This window comes from Pseudophryne corroboree, chromosome 2 (genome assembly GCF_028390025.1).
Source record: "Pseudophryne corroboree isolate aPseCor3 chromosome 2, aPseCor3.hap2, whole genome shotgun sequence".
Taxonomy (NCBI): domain Eukaryota; kingdom Metazoa; phylum Chordata; class Amphibia; order Anura; family Myobatrachidae; genus Pseudophryne; species Pseudophryne corroboree.
Window position 1 is genome coordinate 531,122,685 of NC_086445.1, and position 14,245 is coordinate 531,136,929.

General features: G+C 47.0%; 1 protein-coding gene across 4 annotated transcripts in view; it reads left to right on the plus strand.

Moving 5' to 3' along the window:
- The window catches only part of KCNQ4 (potassium voltage-gated channel subfamily Q member 4), a 752,031-nt gene that overhangs the window by 621,452 nt on the left and 116,334 nt on the right, over positions 1-14,245 (plus strand). Inside the window, exon 1 of one of the 4 annotated variants that reach the window (XM_063954219.1) lies at positions 6,984-7,155. The exons of the other annotated variants lie outside the window; for them this stretch is intronic. The gene's annotated coding sequence lies outside the window, so the exon portion shown is untranslated. Of the gene's footprint in view, positions 1-6,983; positions 7,156-14,245 lie in introns of those variants that run through there. 4 annotated transcript variants of the gene reach the window in all.

Here is a 14,245-nt window from a genome sequence, read left to right on the forward strand (position 1 = left end):
CGCATTTTGAAAAGTGATATGTTCCTTAGACTGTCCGTTAACATATAGGCTATGTAGGGGTTAGGAAGTGAATTTAAACTTGCAGATGGGCGCAATGAAAATAGTCTTATTGTGTTAAGGTTTCCACACGGGCGAGATATATATATATATATATATATATATATATATATATAATAAGATTTTACTCACCGGTAAATCTATTTCTCGTAGTCCGTAGTGGATGCTGGGGACTCCGTAAGGACCATGGGGAATAGACGGGCTCCGCAGGAGACTGGGCACTCTAAGAAAGATTTAGTACTACTGGTGTGCACTGGCTCCTCCCTCTATGCCCCTCCTCCAGACCTCAGTTAAGGAAACTGTGCCCGGAAGAGCTGACATTATAAGGAAAGGATTTTGGAATCCAGGGTAAGACTCATACCAGCCACACCAATCACACCGTATAACTTGTGATAAACTTACCCAGTCAACAGTATGAACAACAACAGAGCATCAACAAGGGATGCCCACATAACATAACCCTTTATGAAGCAATAACTATGTACACGTATTGCAGAAAATCCGCACTTGGGACGGGCGCCCAGCATTCACTACGGACTACGAGAAATAGATTTACCGGTGAGTAAAATCTTATTTTCTCTAACGTCCTAGTGGATGCTGGGGACTCCGTAAGGACCATGGGGATTATACCAAAGCTCCCAAACGGGCGGGAGAGTGCGGATGACTCTGCAGCACCGAATGGGCAAACACAAGGTCCTCCTCAGCCAGGGTATCAAACTTGTAGAACTTAGCAAATGTGTTGGTACCCGACCAAGTAGCTGCTCGGCAAAGCTGTAATGCCGAGACCCCTCGGGCAGCCGCTCAAGAAGAGCCCACCTTCCTAGTGGAATGGGCTTTCACTGATTTTGGATGCGGCAAACCAGACGCAGAATGAGCCTGCTGAATCGTGCTACAGATCCAGCGAGCAATGGTTTGCTTTGAAGCAGGAGCACCCAGCTTGTTGGATGCATACAGGATAAACAGCGAGTCAGTCTTCCTGACTCCAGCCGTCCTGGCTACATAGATCTTCAAAGCCCTGACTACATCAAGCAACTTGGAATCCTCCAAGTCACGAGTAGCCGCAGGCACCACAATAGGTTGGTTCAAATGAAAAGATGACACCACCTTCGGCAGAAATTGCGGACGAGTCCGTAATTCTGCCCTGTCCATATGGAAAACCAGATAGGGGCTTTTACATGACAAAGCCACCAATTCTGACACACGCCTAGCCGAAGCTAAAACCAATAGCATGACCACCTTCCACGTGAGATACTTTAGCTCCACGGTCTTAAGTGGCTCAAACCAGTGGGATTTCAGGAAACCCAACACCACGTTGAGATCCCAAGGTGCCACTGGTGGCACAAAAGGGGGCTGAATATGCAGCACTCCCTTAACAAACGTCTGAACTTCAGGAAGAGAAGCCAGTTCCTTTTGAAAGAAAATGGATAGGGCCGAAATCTGGACCTTTATGGACCCCAACTTCAGGCCCATAGTCACTCCAGACTGTAGGAAGTGCAGGAACCGATCCAGCTGGAATTCCTCTGTAGGGGCCTTCCTGGCCTCACACCAGGCAACATATTTTCGCCATATACGGTGATAGTGTCTTGCTGTCACGTCCTTCCTAGCCTTTATCAGCGTAGGAATAACTTCCTCCGGAATGCCTTTTTCCGCTAGGATCCCGCGTTCAACCGCCATGCCGTCAAACGCAGCCGCGGTAAGTCTTGGAACAGACAGGGCCCCTGTTGCAACAGGTCCTGTCTGAGAGGCAGAGGCCACGGGTCCTCTGTGAGCATTTCTTGCAGTTCCGGGTACCAAGTCCTTCTTGGCCAATCCGGAACAATGAGTATTGTTCTCACTCCTCTTTTTCTTACGATTCTCAGCACCTTGGGTATGAGAGGAAGAGGAGGAAACACATAGACCGACTGGAACACCCACGGTGTTACCAGTGCGTCCACAGCTATCGCCTGAGGGTCTCTTGACCTGGCGCAATACCTTTGTAGCTTTTTGTTGAGACGGGACGCCATCATGTCTACCTGTGGCAGTTCCCATCGATTTGTAATCTGAGTGAAGACTTCGTGATGAAGTCCCCACTCTCCCGGGTGGAGGTCGTGCCTGCTGAGGAAGTCTGCTTCCCAGTTGTCCACTCCCGGAATGAACACTGCTGACAGTGCTTGCACGTGATTCTCCGCCCAACGAAGAATCCTGGTGGCTTCCGCCATCGCCACTCTGCTTCTTGTGCCGCCCTGGCGGTTTACATGAGCCACTGCGGTGATGTTGTCTGACTGAATCAGCACCGGTTGGTTGAGAAGCAGAGGCACCGCTTGACTCAGGGCGTTGTATATGGCCCTTAGTTCCAAGATATTTATGTGCAGACAAGCCTCCTGACTTGACCACAACCCTTGGAAGTTTCTTCCCTGAGTGACTGCTCCCCACCCTCGGAGGCTCGCATCCGTGGTCACCAGGCCCCAGTCCTGTATGCCGAACCTGCGGCCCTCGAGAAGGTGAGCACTCTGCAGCCACCACAGAAGAGACACCCTGGCCCTGGGGGACAGGGTGATCAGCCGATGCATCTGAAGATGCGATCCGGACCACTTGTCCAACAGATCCCATTGAAAGATCCTCGCATGGAACTTGCCGAAGGGAATGGCTTCGTACGATGCCACCATCTTTCCCAGGACTCGCGTGCAGCGATGCACCGACACCTGTTTCGGTCTTAAGAGGACTGACTAGAGTCACGAGCTCTTGAGCCTTCTCCGCCGGGAGAAACACCTTCTTCTGGTCTGTGTCCAGAATCATGCCCAGAAAAGGCAGACGCGTTGTAGGAACCAGCTGCGACTTTGGGATATTCAGAATCCAGCCGTGCTGTTGCAACACTTCCTGAGAGTGTGCTACGCTGATTAGCAACTGCTCTCTGGACCTCGCCTTTATGAGGAGATCGTCCAAGTATGGGATAATTGTGACTCCTTGCTTTCGAAGGAGCACCATCATTTCTGCCATTACCTTGGTAAATATTCTCGGTGCCGTGGAGAGCCCAAACGGCAACGTCTGGAATTGGTAATGACAGTCCTGTACAACAAATCTGAGGTACTCCTGATGAGGTGGATAAATGGGGACATGCAAGTAAGCATCCTTGATGTCCAGAGACACCATAAAATCCCCCTCTTCCAGGCTTGCAATGACCGCTCTGAGCGATTCCATTTTGAACTTGAATCTTTTCAGATAAATGTTCAGGGATTTTAAATTCAATATGGGTCTGACCGAACCGTCCGGTTTCGGTACCACAAACATTGTGGAATAGTATCCTCTTCCTTGTTGAAGGAGGGGAACCTTTACTACCACCTGCTGGAGATATAACTTGTGAATTGCCGCTAACACTACTTCCCGTTCCATGTGGGAAGCTGGCAGGGCCGATTTGAGGTAACGGTGAGGGGGCATCACTTCGAATTCCAGCTTGTATCCCTGAGACACAATCTGTATAGCCCAGGGATCCACCTGTGAGCGAACCCACTGGTGGCTGAAATTTCGGAGACGCGCCCCCACCGCTCCTGGCTCCTGTGGAGCCCCAGCATCATGCGGTGGATTTAGTGGAAGCCGGGGAGGACTTCTGTTCCTGGGAACTAGCTGTATGGTGCAGCTTCTTTCCTCTACCCCTGCCTCTGGCAAGAAAGGACGCACCTCTGACCTTCTTGCTTCTCTGTGATCGAAAGGACTGCATTTGGTAATACGGTGCTTTCTTAGGCTGTGAGGGAATATATGGCAAAAAGTTTGACTTCCCAGCCGTAGCTGTGGAAACTAGGTCCGAGAGACCGTCCCCAAACAATTCCTCACCCTTGTAAAGTAACACCTCCATGTGCTTTTTGGAGTCGGCATCACCTGTCCATTGCCGAGTCCACAGGACCCTTCTGGCAGAAATTGACATTGCATTTATTCTAGAGCCCAGTAGGCAAATGTCCCTCTGGGCATCCCTCATATATAGGACAACGTCTTTTATATGCCCCAGGGTCAGTAAAATGGTATCCTTGTCTAAGGTATCCATTTCCTCAGACAGATTATCTGTCCATGCTGCTACAGCACTACACATCCAGGCCGACGCAATTGCCGGCCTCAGTAGAGTACCTGAATGTGTATAAACAGACTTCAGGATACTTTCCTGCTTCCTATCTGCAGGATCCTTTAGGGCGGCCGTATCCTGTGACGGCAGGGCCACCTTTTTAGATAAGCGTGTCAGAGCTTTATCTACCCTAGGGGAGGATTCCCAGCGCATCCTGTCCGTTGGCGGGAAAGGGTACGCCATAAGTAACCTTTTGGAAATCAGCACTTTCTTATCGGGGGAATCCCACACTTTTTCACATAATTCATTTAACTCATGTGAAGGGGGAAAAGTCACCTCTTGCTTTTTCTCCCCATACATATACACCCTTTTGTCAGGGACAGGGTTTACCTCTGATATGTGCAAAACATCCTTCATTGCTATAATCATGTAGCGGATGGCTTTAGCCATTTTAGGCTGCAATTTTGCATCATCGTCATCGACACTGGAGTCAGAATCCGTGTCGATATCTGTGTCAACCATTTTGGATAGTGGGCGCTTCTGAGACCCTGACGGCCTCTGCACTGTAGGATCAGGCATGGGCTGAGACCCCGACTGTCCCAAGGCATCAGCTTTATCCAACCTTTTATGTAAGGAGTTTACATTATCATTTAATACCTTCCACATATCCATCCAATCAGGTGTCGGCACCGTCGGCGGAGACACGTCATTCATCTGCACTTGCTCTGCCTCCACATAGCCCTCTTCGTCAAACATGTCGACACACGCGTACCGACACACCACACACACAGGGGATGCTCTATATGAGGACAGGATCCCCACAAGGCCTTTTGGAGAGACAGAGAGAGAGTATGCCAGCACACACCCCAGCGCTATATGACCCAGGAATCACACAGTAACTTGGTGTTTACCCAGCAGCTGCTGTATATATGTTTAATGCGCTAAATTTATGTGCCCCCCCTCTCTTTTTACCCTTTCTACCGTGCGTCTGCAGGGGAGAGCCTGGGGAGCTTCCTCTCAGCGGAGCTGTGGAGAGAAAATGGCGCTGGTGAGTGCTGAGGAAGAAGGCCCCGCCCCCTCAGCAGCGGGCTTCTGTCCCACGATTTTGTGTAAAATTAATGGCGGGGGCTCATGCATATAACAGTGTCCAACTGTATATATGCTGCTTTTGCCAGGAGGTACCTAATTGCTGCCCAGGGCGCCCCCCCCTGCGCCCTGCACCCTACAGTGACCGGAGTGTGTGGGTTAGTGTGGGCGCAATGGCGCACAGCTGCAGTGCTGTGTGCTACCTCATATGAAGACAAGAGTCTTCTGCCGCCGATTTTGACGTCTTCTTTCTTCAACCCGCCAGCTTCTGACTTCTGGCTCTGCGAGGGGGACGGCGGCGCGGCTCCGGGAACGGACGACAAGGTCAGGTCCTGTGTTCGATCCCTCTGGAGCTAATGGTGTCCAGTAGCCTAAGAAGCGCAACCTAGCCGCAGTTAGTAGGTTTGCTTCTCTCCCCTCAGTCCCACGTAGCAGAGAGTCTGTTGCCAGCAGAAGCTCTCTGAAAATAAAAAACCTAACTAAAATACTTTCTTATTAGCAAGCTCAGGAGAGCTCACTAAAATGCACCCAGCTCTGTCCGGGCACAGATTCTAACAGAGGTCTGGAGGAGGGGCATAGAGAGAGGAGCCAGTGCACACCAGTAGTACTAAATCTTTCTTAGAGTGCCCAGTCTCCTGCGGAGCCCGTCTATTCCCCATGGTCCTTACGGAGTCCCCAGCATCCACTAGGACGTTAAGAGAAATATATATATTTATATATATGCGAAAGCCCTCACTCACTCACTGACTCAGCACTAATTCTCTTACTTCCCGATATGTTGGGAAGCTGAGATGTAACATAGGTATTCTACAGGTGGGAAATAGTACTGATGCGTTGCTTGGGTTGCGTGAACGATAACGGCCAAACGGACAAGATCGGATCAAATTTTGGATTGCACCTCCAGTGTGTAGAATTTAATAAACTGCAAAAGTGGTCCTGTCACTTTTTACCATATCTGCTATGGGTATTCCTTGGGTAACGCCAAGAACCATGGATTAATATTTGCTTACATTAAGACGTCTCAAATTTACAGCTCTACAGATTTACCAACCTGTGAAAATCAGAAACTCCTGTGCGAAGAATGGGAAAAACAGCTAGTGTAAATATATATATATATATATATATATATATATATATATATATAGGAGAGCACACCGGTCTTAATATCACATTTTTTAATCGGACCATTCCCAATACAAGTAATTATATATAGTTGTGTATATATTAATAAAATACATATTTTTCTAATCAGTTAATAAATTATCATTGTATTGCATCATCCTATATTGAAATGATTTCTATATTATGCACCAGCAGTCTTTTTTCTTGATTAAATGGAGCTGGGGAGACATACATATTCACATATTGTACAAACACTTAAACATAAGCTGTGGTCGCCATGAAAAGAAATGCACAATTCTGCTTTTGTAGAAATAACCGTCCCAGATAACAGAAACAGCGCAACCTGACTGACAAGGACAATACTTCGCCTCAAACAGCTCATCGCGGAAACTATAATATATATATATATATATATATATATATATATATATACATACATACATACATACATACATACATATATATATATATATATATATATATATATATATATATATACACTGTATGTATATATATAAACTTCAGTCATGTCTGATGGTGGAAATCAGCTCCAAACGACCGCATGTTGAATGTGTCATTATTGGACCAAATATAATAAATAACTTAAAATATCCAACTGATATAAAAGTGCTGTATACCGGGAGGAAGCCGCAGCCGGCAGAGCGATGATGAGTCAGTGTGAGGTGGTCACGACTCCTATGCAGGAGTCCGGACAGGACAGTGGGAGTTGCCTCCCGAGCGCTGCCGCCTCACAGCGCTGTACATAAGGAGTGTCTCAGCTCCCAGCAAGTGCACAGCTACAGACGCTGCAGGATCGCTGCATAGACTCCGGGGGTGCTTTATCCGGCTCTGACCACTGGGTAAGAAGTGCTTTTCTCTTTACTTTGTATTATTGCCATCCTTTCAGTGGCTTACCTGCATCGTCTATTGTTAGCAGTTAATAGAGAGATTGTCATTCTCGCATGTAATTGCTGACTGTATATTTACATAATAAGCTATTACACTATGTCGCCCACTATATGTAATAGCTACAGCGGGGTTACTTACAACGGCACTGCTGTCACTTGTGGAGTAGCCTGAGCCTCCACCACAGGGAGTACAGGGGAAGAGAAGACTGCAGTGCAGGTGTAGCCCAGTGTTCTACCTCATTCATTCCGTCCTGCATGAGGCTAGCACAGAATATGACTAATGCTGTGTCTCTGGCCAACACCTGGAACACTAATGGAAGTCTGCAAATAAGCTAGACATAAGAAACACAACAGCAGGTAGGGGTTATTGCCCCTTTTCTTGTCAATTAAACCTTATATGTTTATGTATATGTTTATTATTTCAGCCATTGTTAGTGTCAGCCTGTCATGGGGCTTCCAGCACCTTTTACTGTCAAGTGCACCTTATCCTAATGCATATAGGTGGTCATTTCGAGTTGATCGCTCGCTAGCAGTTTTTAGCAGTCGTGCAAACGCTAAGCCGCAGCCCTCTGGGAGTGTATTTTAGCTTAGCAGAAGTGAGAACGAAAGGATCGCAGAGCGGCTACAAAAAAAAAATTGTGCAGTTTCAGAGTAGCTCCAGACCTACTCCTAGCTTGCGATCACTTCAGACCATTCAGTTCCGGATTTGACGTCACAAACACGCCTTGCATTCACCCAGCCACTCCTGCGTTTATCCTGGCACGCCTGCGTTTTTTCAAACACTCCCTGAAAACGGTCAGTTGACACCCAGAAACGCCCTCTTCATGTCAATCACTCTGCGGTCAGCAGTGCGACTGAAATGCATCGCTAGACCCTGTGCAAAACTACATCGGCCATTGCAAAAGTACGTCGCGCGTGCGCATTGCGCCGCATACACATCCGCAGAGGTGCAGTTTTTTAGCTTCATCGCTGCGCAGCAAACATTTTCTGCTAGCGATCAACTCGGCATGACCCCCATAATGGTAAGCCCAGCTGGTCAGGAAAATCTCCAACCTGCATACAGTATATCGTGTGAGGCTATTTTGATACTAGTGCCCTTATTTATCAACAAGTGATAAATATCACTGTGAGTGATAAATTGCACCAGCCAATCAGCTCCTAACTTCCATGTCACAGGCTGGGTTTGAAAAATGACAGGAGTGGATTGGTTGGTGCAATTTATCACTCACAGTGTAATTTATCACTCATTGATAAATAAGGGCATAGGTGTGATTTTGTTTCACTTTGAGACAATGACTTGTAATTGTAATTTGTTAACTGTGCTACAAGATGCTCTTGACTGCAAATAATGAGCTCTATACAAGTGTGTTCTGTTGATAAACAAGTGTGAAAAGCAGAAGTACAGTATTTTCTCACTGAAAAAAAAAAAACATTTGGCATAATGCAAAAACAGGCATTGTTTTTCCTGATTTATTGGAGTCAGGGGCATAGCCAGAACTCTGCAGGTCCCATAGCAACATTCTGAAGGGGCCCCTACCCAAATGCTTCTAGAGAGACACCTCTCCACAGCAGTTGCTAATTTTATGCCCTAGTTCATTTTCTGGACCATAGCAGTGCCTTGGTTTATATTATGCTCCATAGCAGTGATTTTATTCATTTTCTGAACCATAGTAGCACTCTAATTCACATTATATGGCTGCCAGTACACATTATGCCACACAGTATCAATTCACATTATGACATACAGTGTCCCCAGCTCATATTATGCCACAATACAGTGTCTTCACTTCATATTGTGCCACATTTCAGGGCCCCAGTTCATATTTTTCAACATTATAATTCCCCTCCAGCTACTTTTATACCACATTACAATGAACAGGTCAAGTTGCGTAACTAGAAAGATTGCAGGCTCCGAGGCAAATATTTTTGAAAGCGCCCCTATGTACCACTGAATGATGAAATATGTATATAACATATGTAACTTTGACAGATAAAATGGGCCCCTCTCAACCCTGGGCCCTATAGCAGCTGCACTGTCTGCACCTATGGTAGCTACACCCTTGATTGGAGTCCTATATATATAATGAACAAGTGTCCTTACTGTATATTGAAGGGATCATATTAGTAAAGCGTGCTAAAATAGTAACATCACCAATTATCTTATAATCAAATACATGTCACTATATTATTTTGTCTTTTGGAAGTTTGGAACTGCTAAGCTATTAAATGAAAGCCTCTTCCCGGGCGCGACTCGGCGAGACCCCATTCAGACAGGCGCCCCGACTTGGCAATATGCCAGGTTGGTGACGTGACCACCGACACGTGTGCAGGCGGCGTTTGGAGATCAGATGAGCTCCAAGCGCCGCCTCTTTCTATGCAGTGAACGGGTACCGTGTCGCAACGACCCGGCTTACCTGTTTATATTGGGTCCTTCCCGGGACTAACCCTTCAAGCTAACCGGGTTAGATTCCTGGGTCACTGAGTAAACCCTTTTACACCAAGCCGCAACCCGGATTAACCCGGCAATAACTCTGGTCAAAACTTCAGTATAAAATGGGTTATTATATGACCTCTTCTGTCTAGTACTCCGCTTCTTGACTCTCCACTTATTGCAGTTACCTGTGATGAATTAATGAATTTCTGAGAAGAGTAATTTTCATTAGTTCAGCAAAGGTAGCTGCACTAGTAGATTAATTGGATAGTTTGGGAGAGAACATTTGGTACAAGAAAGGAGTCATGTTGAAGAGTCTGTTATTGTCATAATAATGACTAGAGGTTTAGATGACCCTGAAGTACTTGGTATGCAGTACAAGGACTTGTAATTCTGAATTTTTTCCTGTTTTCAATAACAATCTCAACCTTCAGCTGTAGATAAGAAATAAGAATTCAAAACATCATCTATAGTCTGGACCAGAATATTCCTCATATTGCTGCAATATGCTGCTGTTCTATACTCATGGGCAATTCTCCCTTCTGCTCTACTGTCCTGCTTGTATTACAAGAAATGGACAAATGTGTCCTATAAGTCAAGACTATCGCGCTGATGAATCTCAGGCCAAATGTGGCCCCTCCAGCGCTCTGTTTTGCAAGAGTTTCATAGATGCTTGTAGATTACGTCACTTTCTGGAAAGCCACAAACATAACAGAAATGTGTCCCTTTTCATCTAAAAGTCACAGCTTAGTTTTACTGAGAAAAGGCCTAATTCAGAGATGGATGCAGTTATCAGCAACACTGCGTCTTTGTATGCAGCGGCAGTGCTAATATGTGCAAAAGCCACAGGGGGTGTTGAGTTAAAAGATGCCCACTGCCAGCTTCTGCATCCGTATGCAGCATCAGCTATACTGTCAAGGTTACTCAAGATGTCTGGTTAAATCATGCAGCCGAGGCCAGTGACGCGGCATCCACGGACACAGACACTGACTTTGTCACGCCCAGAAAACGGGGCTAACACAAACCTGTTTCCATATTCCACAGTACTTTACAGACAATATTTGGCTATTCACATCAGTCCCTGCGCCAGTGGAGCTTACAGTCTATATTCCCAACCACGTATACACTTGGACACACTCACACTAGGGTTAATTTTGTTAGAAGCCAGCGGCACGTGGGTACGAGGGTACCGAGACAGCTTCTAAACAGGGCTGAATGTGTCTCCAGACACAGTACACAACTGCGTCTCAGTACACTGTACACAGTACCCAGACTGGCAACACAACCTTAAAACGGTTTCTCTCCATTTTAAGCACCAGATTCCTCAGCCAGTATAAAAAAAAGCGAGAAGACAGCGCACCATTGAAGGGGCGGGGCGGGGCTTCACTATGAGAAGATCCAGCAGCTCACCAGCGCCATTTTCCCTCTGCAGTGGACACAGATGCTGACAGGACAGGGATGCGCAGCTCCTCCAGTGTGACTCCAAATTACCTCAGCGGTACCAGGGGATCATAGCAGGGGGGGAGCGACTATTAGTGTACTAAGTCCCCTATCAGGGTACTTAGTCTGCGACCCGGGCTAAGCTTGGCATTAGCGATAAGGGCGCGGTGGGGGCTGGCTCCAAACAACTGTGTCTTCCTTAAGGGCTCTATGTGGGTTAATTGTGCTTAACGTTTTCCTGTGTGTGTGCTGTCACATTTACATTATGTCAGGCAAAGAGTGTGTTTCTTGTACAGTGGAGTGTTCCTCTTCATCAGAGGCCTCACTACTGGGTTCTCAGGGTTCACAAGCTAGCGGGGCTGAACCGGAGTTGGTTAATTCTCTCAAATGAATGATTTCCACTCTTTCTACAAAGAGAAAGAGACGCAATACTTAAAACAACTTGTGGATGAGTTTATGAAGAGACTCAGTCCACAAATCAGCGTCTCAGTCCCCTCCCATTTGTCCGCAAAACTGATCTCTGGCCCATATCCTGCAATCTGACTCTGACGCTGATGGGTCAGACTTGGAGGAGGGTGAGGTAGACTTGGAGGGGGGAGGGGCGTGTGGCTCTGTCACGGGTATTAGAGGCTCTTATAGAGGCTATCAGAGATGTTCTGCATATTCCTGATAAGGTGTCAGAGGAGAGTGAGGAGTCTTATTTTAATGTAAAGAAGAAGTCCTCAGTTACTTTTCCTGTGTCAAAGTAATTGAATACCCTGTTTGAAGAACCATGGGTTAATCCTGATAAGAAGTTTCAGATCCCTAAAAGGTTGCTCTTATCTTTTCCTTTTCCTCTGGAGGATAGGAAAAAATGGGAAAATCCACCGATAGTGGACGCATCAGTCTCCAGTCTGTCTCCCTAAAAGATATGGCTGATCGTAAAATTGAGACTACACTCAAATCATTGTACACAGCTGCTGGTCAGGTAACCTAATTGAGAGGTTAGATTCCTTATCTAAGGGGGATGTTGTCTTACTCCTGCAGCATATACAGGACTCTTCAAACTTTATGGCGGAGGCCATAAAGGAAATAGGCGTGCTTAACGCACGCACCACCGCTATGGCAGTGTCAGCATGCAGGGGCTTGTGGCTACGCCAGTGGACTGCTGACGCGGACTCCAGGAAAGGCGTGGAAGGCTTACCATTCACAGGAGAGGCCTTGTTTGGAGATGAACTAGACAAATGGATCTCCGTAGCTACTGCGGCTAAGTCTACGTATCTTCCTTCTGCAACCCTCCCCCCCCCCAACCAAGAAGACTTATTCAGCTTCTAAGTTACAGTCCTTTCGGATGGCCAAGTTCAAGGGCAAATCCAGAGGTGCTTCTACGTCCTCCAGCAGCGCTAGAGGTAAACCACGCAAACCAGCAACTGCAGGTGCTCAGGAACAGAGCTCAGGCTCTGCTTCCTCAAACACTTCAGCATGACGGTGGACCGTAATGCCTGGAAGGCTGTCAGGTGGGAGCCCGGCTACAATTATTCAATCAGATCTGGTCAAATTCATGCCAGGATCCCTGGGTCATAGATCTTATTTCCCAGGGTTACAGACTGGAGTTCCAAGAGCTCCCACCTCACAGATTCTTCAAATCGGGCTTGCCAGTTTCACAAGAGGCAAGTATAACTTTACAGCATGCCATCCAAAAACTGGTACAGACTCAGGTAATTGTTCCAGCTCCACCTCATCTACTAAACAAGGGGTACTATTCCAACTTGTTCGTAGTACCGAAGCCAGATGGTTCGGTAAGACCGTTCTGAACCTCAAGTCTTTGAACCTGTATTTACGAGTGTTCAAATTCAAGATGGAGTCTCTGAGAGCGGTGATCTCAGGTCTGGAGGGGGGGAATTCCTAGTGTCCCTGGATATCAAGGATGTGTACCTGCATATTCAGATCTGGCCACCTCATCAGGCTTATCTACGGTTTGCACTGCAGGAATGTCACTACCAGTTCCAGGCCCTGCCATTTGGTCTCCCCATGGCACCGAGGGTGTTCACCAAGGTGATGGCAGAGATGATGTTTCTACTCTGCAAACAGGGAGTGAACATAATTCTGTACCTGGATGATCTCCTGATAAAAGCGCCGTCCAAGGAGAGGTTGCTGGACAGCATTGGTCTTTTAACCAATCGCGGGTGGATTCTGAACCTTCCGAAATCTCACCTAGAGCCAACATGGAGGCTCCCATTCCTGGGAATGATACTGGATATGGTGTCACAAAAGGTGTTCCTTCCGTTGGAAAAGGCATTGGTAATCCAGTCGATGGTTCGGGATGCCCTGAAGCCAACCCGGGTGTCGGTGCATCTGTGCATTTGCCTTCTGGGGAAAATGGTGGCTTCTTACGAAGCACTTCAATACAGAAGGTTTCACGCAAGACCCTTCCAGCTCGATCTGTTGGACAAATGGTCCGGATCGCATCTGCACATGCACCAGAGGATCCGTCTGTCGCCAAAGGCCAGGATCTCCCTTCTGTGGTGGCTACAGTCTTCTCACCTCGTCGCAGGACGGAGGTTCGGAATTCAGAATTGGATTCTGTTAACCACAGACGCAAGCCTCAGAAGTTGGGGAGCAGTCACTCGGGGTGCAGTTTCGGGGAAGATGGTCAAGTCAGGAAGTAATCCTTCCAATCAACATTCTGGAACTCAGTGTCATATACAACGCCCTTCTGCAAGCCTCACATCTTCTTCAAGATCGGGCAATTCAGGTCCAGTCAGACAATGTGACGGCAGTGTTAATGCTGATTAACTTACAGGAAGAAAAAGCAATACCTTTAACTTATATTTGTGCAGGCCGCTGCGACTGCTAAGCGTGTGTGTGTAACCCCTAACAGATGCGTACACATTGCGTAAGCACGCCGTCACGCTGTAAGCACGGAGTAGCTACACGTGAGGCGGAATACACTTTATAACCCCTAGCAGGAAAGGAACACAACACCAATTGTATTAAAAATGTTGGGATCCGACCCACCAACAGTTATTTACTAAACAGGGGGTTACAACAATAATACAATTACATAAGAGATACAGGCTACAATCAATGATACATACGTTTGTTTCGCCAGTGCCACCCGGTCCTCAGTCAATCAAGATAGATGACCTTCAGAGAATGTGTCTGACCGGCCAGGAGGCTTGGCTTTTATAC